This window comes from Aquila chrysaetos, chromosome 7 (assembly GCF_900496995.4).
Source record: "Aquila chrysaetos chrysaetos chromosome 7, bAquChr1.4, whole genome shotgun sequence".
Lineage (NCBI taxonomy): Eukaryota > Metazoa > Chordata > Aves > Accipitriformes > Accipitridae > Aquila > Aquila chrysaetos.
Window position 1 is genome coordinate 20,548,974 of NC_044010.1, and position 18,023 is coordinate 20,566,996.

At 38.8% G+C, this 18,023-nt stretch overlaps 1 protein-coding gene across 5 annotated transcripts in view; it reads left to right on the forward strand.

The window, feature by feature from the left end:
- Positions 1-18,023, forward strand: part of ROBO1 (roundabout guidance receptor 1) — a 764,721-nt gene that overhangs the window by 141,703 nt on the left and 604,995 nt on the right. The window lies entirely within an intron of this gene.

An 18,023-nucleotide genomic window follows, 5' to 3' on the forward strand; every position in this document is an offset into this window, starting at 1 on the left:
GCTATATGCATGAAGCTTTTTTTAAACTCTCTTCACACAGATCAAACATTAACAAATGTTTTAGTGAAAGTTACAAACAATGTCAAAAAGCAGTTACTTCTTGAAGAATTCCTTCTCCAGATTGACTGAGTAATGTGTCTGCCATGACAGTAATTGATGTTTTGGAATAACGTTTAAATACTGTAAAAAGGAGCAGAGTTTGAGGAAAGCAAATCTTGTCTACCACAGTGTGTTTTACTTGCAGAGCTGCATTTGCTATCTAGTGCTACAGAGTAGCTGTGAGAGCGTAACTTTAATTTTGTGTGTAGATTATTTGGGGCAAGAGAATTTATCTAATGTTTCTTCTACAGAAGAAAGAAAAAGTCCAGACTAGCATTAGTTTAAGAACCATAATTGATAAGTAACAGTCATAATTGGTTTGGGATTCATTTTAGCATGAAGAAGACTATTCAGTCATCATTGCCTAGCATCTAGAACATTAGTTTCTAAACCCTTCAGTAGAAGGAAATCTGTGATGCTGGGAAAAAAGGGAACGTAAATGGAGAAAACAGAGTAAATGGATAAAAAGGATTATTCTGTTACTTACAATCACACATAGACTAATAACCACAAATTAAGCCATGGATTCTCTGCAAGTGGAGCCGTTTTATGAGTACAATTCAGATTGGCATGGCTGGATGTGCTAAGAGAGGCAGAGTTTTGATTATGAGAGACATCTTTCGAGATAACCATGTCGATATTATGCTTTGGATTTTGAACAAAAGCAATGCTGAAAATGATTTTGCAGTATGAGCAAACATGTGCATGTGTCTAATGTACTTCTATATGTATACTTGTAGACATAGGGTTATATAGTTTCTCTGCATATATCCTATTCCAGGATCATTTATTCTAGAGGAGGTTGTGCGCTTGCTTTGTTATAAGGCCCAATATTCTACCCCAGATGTTTTTTATCTTAGGAAGTATTGTTTGCTGCTAGTGCTTTATGGTGGAGAATACTCAGTGTTGTTGGAGTGGGCAAAATGTTCTTTGTTTATGCTTGCATATGGTTTGGCTTGTTTTGTAGAACAAGCTCTTTCATCCATGTCATTTCCTAGTGGCCATGTAGATATTTGGTATAAGCAATAATAGTTGCTCAAAAATTTAAAGTTGAATCTGATCAACATTGTAATAATATGCCAATATTAGCCTTTTCCTTTCTAGGAATATATACCTTCCTTATATTAACTAGACTAGACAGAATTTGATTTTAAATAATTGCCATTTTCTGTTATTAATTGCTATTTTCTAATTAGAACCACTTTGGCTACTCTTTGGAAAACTTTGCACAATCCTTTGAATTTTTAAAATTATCTTTGTCTCAAAACCTAAAAACTTTGTGCTGAACCATTCCTAAAAAATCCCTTAAGTGAAAATTATTTAATTTACAAAAACTCATTCTTGTAAGCTGAATGAGAGAGCGCTGAATTAAATAAGCAGCATCAAAATTGTCTGTCTCTCTTTCAAGTTCATGTTCAAATATATCTCTAAACACTTGTGATTTTTTAGCTGTTTTAAAAATTTTATATTTGTTAATTTGCAGAGGGGTAGCAAGACAGCCATAGACAAGGATTTTTTTCTCAGCTGTCATGATCAGAAGGAGCCAAAGTAATACACATGAATTGCACGTGTAGTCTGTTGCACTGTGATACTCCTTTCCTCTGAATTACCAAATACGGGACTTGTTTTGTGTTACGTAGTTACTCATAGCCAATGCATTCCTTCTGTGTAGCATACAAAAGAAGATAGGAACTGGAAAATTCAGTGAGTGTGTCCAGTGTGCTTATGTCTAGCAAGTATGCAGATCCCCAAGCCAGAAACTCCTTAAATACCTTTACCTAAAATATTCTCATTTTCTGGATACTCTCTACTCTCCCTCCCTGTCTGCCCTGGGTCTCCAGATTAGGATCTTTTGGGGTCACACTGTGTGTATTATACACTGAGGACTTCTACAAAACCGGACTAATTTGTTAGATCCGTGAGCCTCACCTCCACGTGGGGCTTGAATAAGGCTGGGCAACACCGGGCGCACCAATTTGGTGTCTTAAGAGTTGTGTTGTCCTGTGGCTCTTGGCTCTGGTGCTTGATGCTGCAAGCTGATGTGACATGGTTTTCTGGCCAGCTGCTTTCCATGTTCTCTCTTGAGTCGAGTGAAAGTCCTTGGCAGAGGGGACTGCAGTGGGGCATGTACAGACTGTCCCTAGAAGAGTCAGCATCACACCATTGCCCCATCCTCTGAGCAGCGACAAAGTGCGGAAATGCCGTGGGAAGAGGACAACTGGGTAATTAAACCCTACTTCCACCCTTGGAAACTGAGAAGACAAAGAGAGTAAAAACCCTACCTTAATGGCACTCCTTCCTGCCTTTGCTTTGTTCCTAGCTAGCACAAAGGGAATATGGATGCTTTGACCCAAATCAGAGCTGATTGCAATAGTCAAGAAGCTGCTTCTACTTCTCTTGAAATTAAATTACTTAAGGAAGCAGTTTTCTCTAATAATTTGTTTACCTGTCTTCATCCTACACCATAAAACTATGGTTTTTGTTTAGCTTACTATTTATTGTACTCATCTGTTAGTATTAAAAAACAGAATACATTTTCATCTATCTTAATATTCATCTCTGGACAATATCGCGTGAAAAGGAGAAAATTTGGTTTTTGTTTTACCAGATATAATAATCCTGGCTATATGTGATATATATACATAAACCTCAGCAGTAATACTTTTTAATAGGTCTTTCACTAGCAATTAAAAAAACAAAAAAAACCTCCCCACCAAATAAATAAATAAAAATAAAACAAGCACAGGTGGCAGTAAAGCTTATTTCCACACTGGAGTAATTGATAATTTGTGGGATTTTTTTTTTTTTTTTTTTTCTTTATGAAGCCTGCAAGACAGGCAATTCCTTAGCGTATTGGAGTGGCATGCAGTACAGATGTAAGGGAAAGCTAGGTGTCACTCAGTAAGGGATCCTATTGGTATGATTGACACATAAAGCAAATTTTTTTGCCATTCTGTTGTGTGCTTTCTTGTGGAGGGATATCTCGGAGACGAACCATTAGAGTAAACCCTTTCTGTTGTCAGTTGGTGAGATTTTTATTTTAATGAAAGCGATCTGTCTTGTGTGCAAATACTAGCCTTTGCTGTTTGATATGCACAGAAATTCAATCAGATGCTTAATTACATCTTAACATGAGTTCCAAACAGCTGGCTAATTCCCTTGTTTCTGATTAAAGAGATTACAAAAATAAAATTTAACATTGCATTTACATACAGCTCTAAAAGGAAACACTTGCCTATAAGTTTTAGTCATTTAGGAAATCATGTCTGCTCAACGCTAGGGATCAAAGCTTTTAACATGATGAATTGCAGAGTGACAAAAGATTAAAAAAAAAGAAGAAATAGCAAATGGAATTTGTCAAATGTTCTGCTTGTTGATTATGGCAGAATTTAACTTGAAGGTGTGAGTCCATAGACGTATGCAGGAAATATTTTGTTTCATACTCCTTCTTTGTGAAAACACTGAAATTAAGTTTGTTTGGTAAACCGTCACTTCACATAAACTCAGAAGATTATTCTTCAGACAGGATTGTTGTGAGCATGTGCACTAATTTGCTTAAAGTTGATTTATTAACTGTCACAAAATAAGGTAGAATTTAATTTGTTTTCTGTCTAGTTTAATCACCAAGTGGTTTATTTTTTAATAATTTTAAATTCAATTTTTAATCAAAAGTACAGTTATTCTAATGTCAGAGAGTGTTTGACATTGACATATGTCTTCAGCAATGATAGTATAAAAATTGTCTACCACAAAACCAGATAAACTCCTTTTAGCTGTAATTCTTGTATCAACGTATGCACCAGAGGTGAAGTCAATCTGGATAACTGCTAAAAGGTAGTAGAAAATAGATTCCTAATGTTGTCATTTAGGCCTCATTGAGATTCATTTAAACACATTAAAAGAGCTATTGTTAGAGTATTCATATAAAAACCTTTCTTTAAGTAAGAAATGTGTTGATTATGTAGAAATAGGAAATCAAGGGAGTTACAGTGATAAGCAGCTAAATGAACTGTATGCATGACTCGTTGACACTGAAGGTTGTGAAGAAGTACCTCCCTCTTTTGGCAATAATGACTGAGCATTTGGAGAGTTTCTCAGACTATTCACACTTGTAAAAAGATCAAATAGGACAAATTCAAGTCTGCTAAGAGAACTGGAGTATAAAATGAATGAAAGGCTGTGAAAAATATGCAGGTTTTTCTTATTCAGGGGACTGGAGAGTGACAGATACTGCATCCATATTTTACAGATGTCTGTGTTTGAACCAGGGGACTGCTGACCTCCAAACCATATACTTCAGCCTAGTCCATTAGTGAAAAGGAAGACCTGGGAGACCATGACATGACAAGTCTAAGCAGAAAAGTCTGTGTGAAAAAGAAAAACTGTCCCTTCTTGATCTGTTGACATTTTACAAACACATTAATAAATGAGCATATTAAGAAGATCATAACTGACATTTTGTTTAGACTGCTGAGACTTTGAAGAGATCTCGTGCAACACTTACCAAATATATTGAATAGTCATGGGACACAAGCTCTAAGTGTTGTATTGTATCCTATTGTCCTGATTTCAGCTGGGATAGAGTTAATTGTCTTCCTAGTAGCTGGTACGGTGCTATGTTTTCAGTTCAGTATGTGAAGAATGTTGATAACACTGATGTTTTCAGTTGTTGCTAGTAGTGTTTAGACTAATGTCAAGGATTTTTCAGCTTCTCAAGCCCAGCCAGCGAGAAAGCTGGAGGGGCACAAGAAGTTGGCACAGGACACAGCCAGGGCACCTGACCCAAACTGGCCAACAGGGTATTCCATACCATGTGATGTCACGTCTAGTATAGGAACTAGGGGGAGTGGGGGTGGGGAATCGCCGCTCGGGGACTAGCTGGGTGTCGATCAGTGGGTGGTGAGCAATTGCACTGCGCATCATTTGTACATTCCAATCCTTTCGTTATTGCTGTAGTCATTTTATTAGTGTTATCATTATCATTATTAGTTTTTCTTTTCTGTTCTATTAAACTGTTCTTATCTCAACCCACTAGTTTTACTTCTTTTCCCGATTTTCTCCCCTATCCCACTGGGGGGGGGGGGGAGTGAGTGAGCGGCTGCGTGGTGCTTAGTTGCTGGCTGGGGTTAAACCACGACACCTATAAAAAACTGACTTACACACAGAAGATGAAAATTGAGATCAAACAACCAGATTTCAATGTCAACCCCCCATGTCCCTGCACCCCCCAATAAACAAACAAACAAACTGAACAGATACCTACTTCAGAGCTTCTGAATTATCCCATGCAAGAACAATGAACCATGTCAGGCTAAAGGGCCAGCTTGTTTTTTACTGGCCGGCACCTTAGGGAAGAAGAACTGTTATAAGATGGTATTTCCCCTCACATGCAGGTTTGGGAATTTCAGATGAAAGATTATACTGAATAATGGTGTTTAATAGTCCTTAAAGGCTTTTTCTTACATTAAGTGATCTAACCACTTTGGACTGCACTAATGTCAAGAGTCCACTTCTCTCTGACCAGGTTATTTTTGATATTCCACACATGAAGGGTTTGATGTTTAATATCAGATTACTTACTTGACAATACTTGACGTGACATGGGATTTTGATTTCACATAGTGATGCAGCAGTGCATGAGATCAAAATATAAGTGCACTTAACAGCATGTAATAATTGCAATGCACAGCTGGATCCCAGTACAATGGCTGCGTGTCCCTAGCTGCTGGGAAGGAGTACATGGGTTCAAACCCGCTCAAGCCCTTTGCTCTCTTCTAAGTTCTGTTTGTTAGTTGTTTACTTTTTGTAGTCTGTGCTGGGCTGAGCCATGCATATTAACCTGCATCTCACCAGTCTGGCTAGCTCAGGAAGACAGCTGATGTAGCCTAAAGGCTACCCTTGGACCCCTCTGTGTTGAGGCAAGTTCAACTTTCCTTGCATCAGGAGTGGACGGTCACTCCCCACATCCCATCATGAGCTTCATGAGCACAAAGCCTTTGCCTGTCTCCTCAGAGCCTTCTGCCACTGCAAGGCCTCATTGATCAGTCACAATTTCTACTTTAGATGTTCACAAGGTTTTCTGGCAATGAGGGCTTCAATTTAAGCATGCATTGTATTAAAAAGAATTTATTTTGGTTCGTTGTTAGGAAATAAATGTTGAAAGGCATGAAAATAAAGAATGGCATGGAGAAGATTATTTCAAAAGTAGTAGACAGCATCAAATAAAGTGGGCAAGCCTCAGATTCAAAACCACCTGAAGAGTCCTAGGCTATCTTATCTCTCCTCATACAAACTCTGCTGCCTGTCTCCCATCAAGTTTGTTGCTCTTTCCTGTATTATTTCTATTTCTGCTATATACTACCTTTGATTGTACGTAGTATCCCAAATGTGGGCTCACTGTGGTTTTCTACTGTGGCATAATAATGCTAAGCACTGGACCCAGATGGAGCCCCAGCTACCTGCTGTATTTTGTTCCATTATCAGTGAGAAATGAGAGAGAAAAAACAAGAGGGGTCCCCAGCAAACTGTTCTGTGCAAAATCCCTCCCTGGCTGATTCATGCAATGCTGTAAAAACAGTAAACTGTCACTGTACGCATCTCATGATACCTTGCTCTGCTTTCTGATGCTTATACGCATCACCTCATAGCCTAGCCAAGACCATAGGCTTTTGTCTTCATTTCACTTTAACGCAATCTTTTCTCTTGCAGCTCAGACCACGTAGTACCCTAAAGCTTTAGCGCGCTAGAAATACTGAAGGAAGGGGAAAGTGGAAGCTTTATTGCCTTTATTGGTAAACAAGTAAACAAGGTGGTACAGAAGCTTAATATACCCTGTCTGCCTAGTGTCGTGGTTTAACCCCAGCCAGCAACTAAGCACCACGCAGCCGCTCACTCACTCCCCCCCCCACCCAGTGGGATGGGGGAGAAAATCGGGAAAAAGAAGCAAAACCCACGGGTTGAGATAAGAACAGTTTAATAGAACAGAAAAGAAAAACTAATAATGATAATGATAACACTAATAAAATGACAACAGCAATAACGAAAGGATTGGAATGTACAAATGATGCGCAGTGCAATTGCTCACCACCCGCCGACCGACACCCAGCTAGTCCCCGAGCGGCGATTCCCCGCCCCCACTCCCCAGTTCCTATACTAGATTGGACGTCCCATGGTATGGAATACCCTGTTGGCCAGTTTGGGTCAGCTGCCCTGGCTGTGTCCTGTCCCAACTTCTTGTGCCCCTCCAGCTTTCTCGCTGGCTGGGCTTGAGAAGCTGAAAAATCCTTGACATTAGTCTAAACACTACTAGCAACAACTGAAAACATCAGTGTTATCAACATTCTTCACATACTGAACTCAAAACATAGCACTGTACCAGCTACTAGGAAGACAGTTAACTCTATCCCAGCTGAAACTAGGACACCTAGTAATGAGAGAAACCTGCTCCAGGTAATAATGAATTTATATGTTTATCATATCATCAATTAATTGTCTCCTTTCTAATCTAAAGAGATCATAGCTAGTTAATCTTTTCCTGGGCAAAACTTGTTAAATACCTTCTCAGTGATCAATGGAAAGAGTGTGTAAGCTATTTAAAGATTTATGCAACAGAACAGAGGTTTAGAATTACCAGAGAGAGACCAGGCTGACTGTGAGCTCTCAGGTTCGGCTCTGAGCCATAAAATGCTTCTTGAACTCTGCTGCTGGGCACCAAGGCATGTTCCTATGGGATTTCAGGATAGCATGAACTCTCTAATTAAGTGAGAGTGGGAGGGAGATAGAAAATACACTCCAGAGACTGATGCAGGGTGTGCAGGCAATGTAGTGTCTGAAAATGCTGAGAAAGTTAACAGATCTGTTGGACTCTGCTCATCACTTGCATTAGCTTCTCTACTGATTTTATAAGGTCCTACTATTTATTTCTTTCTGTCGTATCATACACCTGCATTCACGCTACAGGAATCCAGTGATTCCTGGCTGAACTCCAAGTTTGCCTTGACTCATTCTGCTTGCTCTGCTCTTGTGACTTTGCTAAATTTTTCTCATTGCTTTTACCTCTTAAACTGATTTACCGTTTCCCCTTTCTCCCCCCACACATGTGCTACCTTAACTACTTTTTTGAAGGTGCAGCTTGTGCAAGATCTAAGAAAAGAAGAAAAGCCTTCTCTAGAAAGTATGTGGGAGGTTCAGTATCACACTCTTAAGCTTTGGTTCATTTTGGAATCTGTTGCAAGATGAAGAGTGAGAAGTGTTATCTTTATAAAACAAGTGCAGCATTTTAGGCTAACTAAAAATTCAGTGAAAAGCATATCAGCTTAATGGAAGTGCAGTGTTTCAATAAAGTCATAGTGTTTTAATCTTGAATTGTTCTATTCCATAATAAAATGCTCATAAGCAGATTGTGAAACTTGAGGTCAAGTAGTGGTGGAGGTCAAGAATTAGTGCGATTCAGGTAGTAGTTGGACATCCCAATAGACCCAAGAACATTAGTAGTTCAAACTCTGAAAACAAAAGCTTTTTTTATATTTATCTGACTTTTGGCCACTGTGATGAATCTTTAGTAGAAATGAAGAATAATTTTTTGATCGTAGTTGTGGTACATTTCCTTGCAGTCTTCATTTAAAAATTTTATTTAACTGGTGCTCATTTGTAGTAAGAGTGTTAACTGCAGTAGGACTCCAATGTCATTGTACAGAATTTGTCTTCATTGTTTGTTGTTTTTTTCCTAGAATGTTTTTTTCTAGGGTGAAGGTTTAATAATCAAAAAAACAGTGCTCCAGTAACTATATCCATTATGGAAGAAGCATTTCCAAATGTCTTTAAAACCACATTTCTTTCTCTCTTTCATTGCTGATTTAGAAAATGGAGCATTGTTGGTTTGTTCTGTAGTTTTATTCCATTGCTAGGAATATCTTTTAGCATGTTTCTGTGTATACAAACTACCACAGCGGATGTTAATTGTTATTAGTATACAACAGCTAATAATAACTATGTAGTTGTCATTTCTGTTGAAAACTATTTGGGGAAAAATAAAGCCACTAATTGTAGAGAGCCCTGAACACTTAATTAACAGTCTTCAGCTACATTCCTTATGATGAAGTATTTCTCTGCATATTGCTTATTTTAAAGCTGGACTTAAATATGCCATCTAAAGTACCAGATAAAAATCATTAGAGTGGTTTTTGTGAGGAAACACGTCAGAAAAGCCAGGTCATAGCTGATGCTGTAGTATAATTATGGTTGCAATAGCATTTCCATTATGAGTCCATTTTTTTGCACAATTCTTAAAATAAAAGTCAAAACAGGCCCTGTTTTCATATTTATTCTACTGGAAGTAGGGCAGCATTGTGCATATATAGGGCTTATTAGTTATTTTTTCAAGTTCCATTAAAACTGCATAGGTATATATTTTATATGCAAAACCAAATACGCCTCAGGATCAGATTGATAAAAGAGCAGGACAATTTCTTGGCTGCATTGTCAACTAAGTTAACTGCTTATATGTCTGCTCTACTAGAGTTATCCTGTTTTAAAACACTTAGTTTTCAGTCTTGGATTCTTTGTTTCTTGAAATGAAACCGCTTTCCAATTCTAAGGATTTCAGTGGTGTGTTCTGCAATGTAGTGTTTGTATGGCATTTAAAACGTCTTTGTTTTAAAAAAGAAAATGTTGTAATTTCCTGGATGTATCTGAGAATTAGTTCATTGAACTTGTGAGTATTTCCTCCAAACCAAGAAAATGCCTCAAAAATCACCACAAAACCAAGGCTAAACAAAGAAATTAAATAAAAGTATTTGAATTTAGCACATGAAATCCTAGCCCCCTTATAGTCAGCCCTGGAACTGGCTTCAAAAGAGCCGTAATGTTACCTAGAGCTTCAGCTCAAACTGAATCTGAGTGTGAGCCTTCCCCAGAGGAAAATGAAGACAAGACACTTTGAGCTGGGGGTACACCTGTGTTCACCTGTGGAATGTCTCTCAGTCAATGTGAATATGTTTGTTTGCTTATGTTGAGATTACTAGCAATTGTGCTGCAAAGACTGTGGCCAAAAACTTCCACTGTAATAAGTAACTCTGCCTTGGCTTCTGCAAGAAAGATGTTTTCATCACATTAGCTTCAAAAGCGTTCATGCTTTGCAAGGGCAGGCACATTTAGGTATTCTCACAGTCTTCAGTTAAATGAATCAATGGTTTATATAAAAAGCATTTCAATAAAAAATTATCTTTTGATTTTTAATTCTTTTTGTAAAATGAAATTCATTTAGAAGCAAGCTTGCAGAGGCATACAGTCATTGAATGGGTGAATAAGAAAGAATGAAATCATAATTCTTAATATTATCATTGTAAACATATGAGAAGAAGTTGTATCTTCTTTTGTTTTCCTTGGGAAATTGTACTGGTTTTAGGGAGCACTGTTGTTGGTTCCTTTGTGATCTTTAATATTTTAGAGATCTGAAGTGGGACCTGAATATAGTAAAAAGTATGTGTCAAAACTGTTCCACATACATATGGTAACTATCCTGTAATTCAGATAACTTAGTTTAGAATAATTACATTGATTGTATTTTCATTTTAGAATTACTGCAGTATACCACAGATGCTGCATCATGGCAGTGACACATTCCATTATTTTAGAGGCCTACATATTTACTTAGTTTTCAAGACTACACAAAATTGAAAGGATGAAAACATATGGCACATAATTATACTTAATTGTGGAATTTAGCTTGAAATGCAAACTGCCGCATTCATAATCTGTCTCCTCTGAAGGGCATTGCTTAGGCCCCTGTCAGATAAGGGTTACGTATAGAAGATATGGAGGCAAGTCTCATGCAGCGTATCATCACATCAGAGAGTTGACACGTAGCCAAGAAGGCTGGAATGCTGCCAGCCAGACTATATTTTATTTCCGTATCATTAATACTGCTTGCTATGATACATGGTACTATCTTTTAATCTTGTTTCCTATATTTAAAAGAGTTCATTGAGGGGGAAGAAATCACAGTATTGCTGCTTTAGAGAATGTGTTTTATTATTACTGTAGAGCATAAATTTTAAAATGCATTAATTTGTAAAGGACTCTTCCCTCCTCCTGCCCCCAAAACACACACAGCAAGCTTACCAAAAGGCTTGGGGAGAATTGCAGAGTCTTAAGTCTGAATGAAGTCCTAACTCTGCAGTTTTAGCAATTTTTGCTATAGCCTTCACAGAGGCCTCGGGATGCACTCCCAGATTATCTTTATTCTCCCTCTCCTTTATTATGTTTGTCCTATTTTGTTTCTAGCTCTTCCCTCAGTTAACAGGTTGACTTACAGAATCTTTGGCATTGACCTACCCAGTATTAAAGTCTTTATGCTTGCATAAGAATGTATATTTTCCTACAATCATTTCTGTAATAAAAAGTGTATTAGTGCTACTAATTTGGCAGTATGTGTTTTGTGTGATAGCAGAGACAGGCATGAAATGGGAGTGGGTGAGTCTGTTTACCCAGCTAAACCTAATGTACCCTCTAGTGATGACCCTTCTGTCTAGGAGGTCATGTAAACTCTCCTAGGCGATGTATATACCCATCCTTTGTGTGTACGTGAATTTCAATGACATTTTTACATTAAGGCTAGAATAAATACCAGCAGCATGTTTTGCCAAGGGCTTAGTCAGCAGTCTTCAAAACTGCTGAAATTAAATTAGAAAGAACAAGTAAAATGTCTTAATGTGCAAGAAAGAAAAATATGAAAGATTCAGAAGAGCTGAGAAGTGTTCATAATATCACTTGAAGTACAGGTTTTTCAAGAGTATAAATAAGGACTGAAAAGAAACACAATTTTGTACAAAACATCTATTTTTGAAACTTTCTGCCTAGAAGAGATATAAGGGAGATAAGCATATGTAGTTATGTAAGAGAAGTACATTATGTGTGTCAATATAAAACCAACAACATATTTGCAAATGATGGAATTGATGAAACATTTATCAAACTGACAATTTTGTTTAGAAATATCTCAAAACTAAACAACCTTTTATATGGAGGTTAAGATGTAAAATAGCTACATTTAATACTTGGGAAAGTAATAAACATCTTAGAAATTAAATCACTGTATTCACTTTATCTCCTGAAATAGGATATATACCAAGAAGTGTAATAGGATGGTTTCAGGTAGCAAAAAAAGCTAGGGAAAGTAACATTACTGGATTTGGCACTTACTGCATTTGACTAATGAATCACTTGCCTGGGTTGGGTTTCTAGTCTAGAAGGCAAAGAAAATAAACACCTTTAAGTCTGCCTTATTAGCTGATGCTTGTGAAGTAGTTGATGAATGAGGGGTGTAAATGTTAAGTGCTATTACCACAATAAGTAATCTTGTGATATTTGAATTGCAAGAGAATTGAAGTCTTCAGACTTTTCTTCTTAATGAAATCTCAGTGAAGAATATGACACTTTTACTACTGAAATAATTAATACATGTTTAGGGCTTAAGGATCAGGAAGAGTATGGATGCATTGACCCTATAGACAGAGATAAGATATTTACCACCTGCTCTTCTTGCTCAAGACACACTCACACAACTCACAATCACAAAGTCTGATATAGGTAGCAAGAGTTATCGAGCATTTGCACCTCTTAAACGTTAATCTAGCCCCAAATCCAATCTGGTAAACTTTGTTCTGTTAGATTTTATGATGATATTGTCATCTTTTTCAAATTGTTATAAATGCACCACACCGCTCACACCTTTACAAAAGCATTCTACAAAGACATCAGAAATTTTCAAAAACTGTAACTGAACACTTTGCATGGTGCAAAATAATGAAGTAGCAGGTCATCTGTGCATTTTGTCTTGTATTTTGCTTGGTAATCGTGTACAGGAAGGATGCAAGAAGGCTTGCAAAGGTTTATCTCCTTTAATCATGAGAAAAATATCTTACATGAAGCTTTCCCATCATGTTCAGAATTCTCTCTAGTTTTACTTTCCTGCATGGGCATTCATTGTCACAAGTAGTCGATATAGTCATCAGACAGAAATGGTTTTTTTCTTTTTTTTTTTTTTCCCTTCTATTTTGTCTTGGGGTCCACCCTTTAAATATTCCAGAAGTCTGACTTGAATAGTTATTATTTCCAAATTGTTAAAAACATGGTTATACTGCTTCCTAGTGGTGGATGTAAGAATATCTTGTCCTCATTTGGTGAAACTTTTGTGATCATGTCTGTGTAGTTTTTTATTCCTTGGATTTTGTGCAATACCAGAGTATTTACAGCTTTTCTCTTTTCTATTGCATGGTTTTATATCAGTGTAGATTGACTTCTGTAAATTTGTCCTAGTTGATACCAGTTTGTGTAAGATAATATAAAAGCAGAATGCTTTGCTGTTTTACAAGGGGTCTTAACTGAAGGCTACAGGATGCTGTTTACAATCCAAGACAATGATTCGACTAGGCTAGCGGCTGTAATCTCCCCTGGAGAAGCAAAATATTCTTTTCCCTTACCTCAGTTGTGACTCATCTATGTTGGATAGCAGCATGCGCTTCTAAAAGGAAGATATTTTCTAGGGAGGCAGAGAAAATGTAAGTAACTCAGAATATGTGGAGATCGATTAAAAAAACAGTTTGGCAGAGAGAAATGTCTGTCAATGAGAGAGATGATTGCTTTTTGAAGCATTCATTGGGAAAGAAGTGACACTGTGCACTGACCTTCCCAGGAGAACAAAGCAGTGAGTACCTTCAACACGTTAGTGATATTAGCCTGGTAGTACAGATGTTGGACTGAGACCCAAGAGATCTGCACACAGCTCTTGCTTCTGCCATCAATTTCTTGCAAACAGTTGGGGATGTACCACTCAGTACTAAGTTCAGCATTGGCAAAATAGCAGTGTTAGATTTCCATCTCCCTTTTGTCTGCTTAGGGACGGACTCAATGCAATTATTTATGTTCAACTATCACTTGAATATTCCCACTAATTTTTAGTGAAATTATGGAAGCAGTAAGATGCTACTGAGTGAGGAAGTGGTGGGTCTGCATTTCAGAGCAGAACAGGTGTGTGCACTATGTTTAAACAACACCTGGAGCTGGACGTCCCAGTGCCTGGCTCTGGGAACGTGACTCTGAGTTTAATGGCAATAATTCTTCCTCATGTCCTTGCAAGGTGCATACTTTGTTTCTCTCTTTGAATTATTTTTTTCACCTAGAATCCCAAATCCACCCAAAATCTAAGTGAGAGAAATTTTAGCAGAATCCACATTTTCATGTGGTTTTTTTTAAGTAGTTCAGGATCTTTAAAATTGCTTTCCACTGTCAGCTGGTTTTCTTCCAAGACTCCATTGCTCATGAACCTACCTACCATTGTCATGTCTCAACTTAGAGGATAAGAAAAAGAATTGGTAGTATCTCAGAATAGCTGTGACCCCTTCCTATATTTGTAAGAAGGGCTGAATTTGTGATTATCTGTCATTCACAGTCATATTTTTTTCTTAGACATGCTTATTTGTTGATGCATTGTAGTATGACAACTGATACAATATGTCAAAAAAAAATAGCATATGTTCTTAGCACACAGAATATTTTCCCTATAATACCTACTGCTGTTAATAGTCATTACGTATATGACTCCCCTGTGCATTAAAATGAAACTATATCCCTTTGTATTTAGACACACATGTACTCAGAAGTAGTGTTACATAACATTTAGAATTTCATTACTGAAAATTAATTCAGCCTAGAGTGCATCAAATTTCAGACATTGGCTTATCGGGGTTCAAAATAACTGAGTGCACATGCATTCATGGGAATTTTATATATTTTCCATAGCCTGCAAAAATCTTGAAACTAGTCTGTACTGAGTGATTTTAGCCTATGACCCACATATTTTCCTCTCCCAAATTAAACTTTACTTATTTCACCAACTTTTACCAATGTTACATAGATAGAAAAATGCTGTACTCCTTACTTTCATGATAAAGCCATTCATAGCAATTTCTAATTCACATAAAAATTGTCAAACCTAATGTGTACAGGTGGTTTCAAAAGGCATTCTCTTGCAAACCTTGCTGGGGTGGTTGAGATATAAAATGTGTTCTTTAGATCTCTGCAAGAAATTATGTCCCTCAAAGAAGGGATTGCAGAGAGGACCATATCCCTGTACCCCAGGCACGTCAGCCCACCATGTTAGTGTCAGCTAACATTGCTCACATGTCTGCCTGAGCAAAACGCAGTGGATATTGCTGTCTGCAGAGCTTTGGCTTTTGCCACCCGTTGTGTTTTGGTGCTGTGTGCCTGCCCCAGCCCCAGAACTGCTCATGGGTTTAAGCCATTTTTTATCATGAGCAGCACTGGAGAATCTGACCATTTGAATTCCCCTGTCAGAGACTAATATACAAGGTCTTCCAGGGGATTTGGATTTTTATTGCATTTATTTCTAGAGACTGTTCTAGAAGTTTAATTGGGCCTGAAATTTTTTACAAAGCTGAAGTCTGTAGGCAATTCTGAAACTACCAGTGACAAGGTGTTTCCTTTCAAAATAAAACAGCAAAGCTCCTGTAAGTAACTAGCAACATCATTTATTTAAGTCAGAAACAGCTATCAGCTTTCAATGGTAAATTACAGCTGATGTTATTCTTTCCGTGTTCAGAAAGGCAAAATAAAAATAAAATTAACTAATCCATACTCTGACTGATTCTGCTATGCTTAATCAGTTTAAATAATACTTTAGTGTCCAAGAGGCCTTATTTAGTTTAATGAAACTAAAATCTGTTTCTGTTTATGCTCACTGTTAGAGAGGATGACATGTTTTTACCCATGGTTAGAGTGTTAACTGTGCTCAGCAGTAATTCTATTTAGTTAGGAACTTGTCCTGATCTGAATGAAAATACACAGAAAAGTGCAGGAAATGCGGGAAAAGCTAGTGATTTTGCTGGACTATCTGATTAACCAGGGACAGCATTATGCACAGACTTTATTAATGAAATCCCTTTTTTAAAATCAGCAAATGTAAGGTTGCATTTCTTTAGCTAAATTCTGTAGCAATCATTGAAGTAATTGATGTAGGTTAACATGTCACTCATCAAAATACACTGAAACTTAACAAGAGTGTAGAAGGGGCTATCACATGACCCATCAATGGTCTGTTTATCTTGATGCCTCAAATCCAAAATTGCCAACAGCAAATACATAGGCAATATAAGAACAAGGAAAAGCCACCTCTGTAAAACACCCTAAGGGATTTCCCAGCCCAAGGTAGTATCTTTCACTTTCATAGAATCACAGAATCATTTAGGTTGGAAAAGACCTTCAAGATCATCGAGTCCAACCATCAACCATGCCCACTAAACCATGTCCTGAAGTACCCCGTCCACTCACTTCTTGAATACCTCCAGGGATGGTGACTCAACCACTTCCCTGGGCAGCCTATTCCAATGTCTGACAACCCTCACAGTAAAAAAATTTTTCCTAATATCTAACCTAAATCTCCCTTGCCTCAACTTGAGGCCATTTCCTTTTGTCCTATCTCCAGCCACCTGACAGAAGAGACCAGCACCCACCTCACTACAACCCCCTTTCAGGCAGTTGTAAAGAGCGATAAGGTCTCCCCTCAGCCTCCTGTTTTCTAGACTAAACAGCCCCAGTTCCCTCAGCTGCTCCTCATAAGACGTGTGCTCCAGGCCCCTCACCAACTTGGTTGCCCTTCTCTGAACACGCTCCAGCACCTCAATGTCTTTCCTGTAGTGAGGGGCCCTGAACACAGTACTCGAGGTGTGGCCTCACCAGTGCCGAGTACAGGGGAACAACCACCTCCCTGCTCCTGCTGGCCACACTATTTCTGATGCAGGCCAGGATGCCGTTGGCCTTCTTGGCCACCTGGGCACACTTCTGGCTCATATTCAGCCGGCTGTCAACCAGCACCCCCAGGTCTTTCTCTGCTGGGCAGCTTTCCAGCCACTCTTCCCCAAGCCTGTAGCACTGCATGGGGTTGCTGTGACCCAAGTGCAGGACCCGGCACTTGGCCTTGTTGAACTTCATACGATTGGCCTCAGCCCATCGATCCAGCCTGTTCAGATCTCTCTGTAGAGCCTCCCTACCCTCAAGCAGATCGACCCTGCCTCCCAACTTGGTGTTGTCTGCAAACTTGCTGAGGGTGCACTCAATCCCCTCATTCAAATCATCGATAAAGATATTAAACAGAACAGGGCCCAACACCAAACCCTGAGGAACACCACTTGTGACCTGCTGCCAACTGGGTTTAACTCCATTCACCACAACCCTCTGGGCTCATCCAGCCAGCCAGTTTTTCACCCAGTGAAGAGTACACTTGTCCAAGCCATGAGACGCCAGCTTCTCAAGGAGTATGCCATGAGAGACAGTGTCAAAGGCCTTGCTGAAGTCCAGGCAGATAACATCCACAGCCTTTCCCTCATCCACTAGGCGGGTCACCCGGTCATAGAAGGAGATCAGGTTGGTCAAGCAGGACCTGCCTTTCGTAAACCCACGCTGACTGGGCCTGATCCCCTGCTTGTCCTGGACTTGCCATGTGAGCGCTCTCAAGATGAACTGTTCCATAATCTTCCCTGGTACCAAGGTCAGGCTGACAGGCCCATTGTTCCCCGGATCCTCCCTCCAACCCTTCTTGTAAGTGGGCGTCACATTGGCAAGCCTCCAGTCCTCTGGGACCTCCCCTGTTGACCAGGAACGCTGATAGATGATAGCGAGGGGCTTGGCAAGGACCTCCGCAAGTTCCCTCAGTACTCTTGGATGGATCCCATCAGGTCCCATAGATTTGTGAGTGTCCAGATGGCGTAGTTAGGTCCCTAACTATTTCCTCCTGGATTAAGGGGGGTATGTTCTGCTCTTTGTCCTTGCCTTCCAGCTCAGGGGGCAGAGTACCCTGAGGATAACTGGACTCACTATTAAAGACTGAGGAAAAGAAGACATTAAATAGT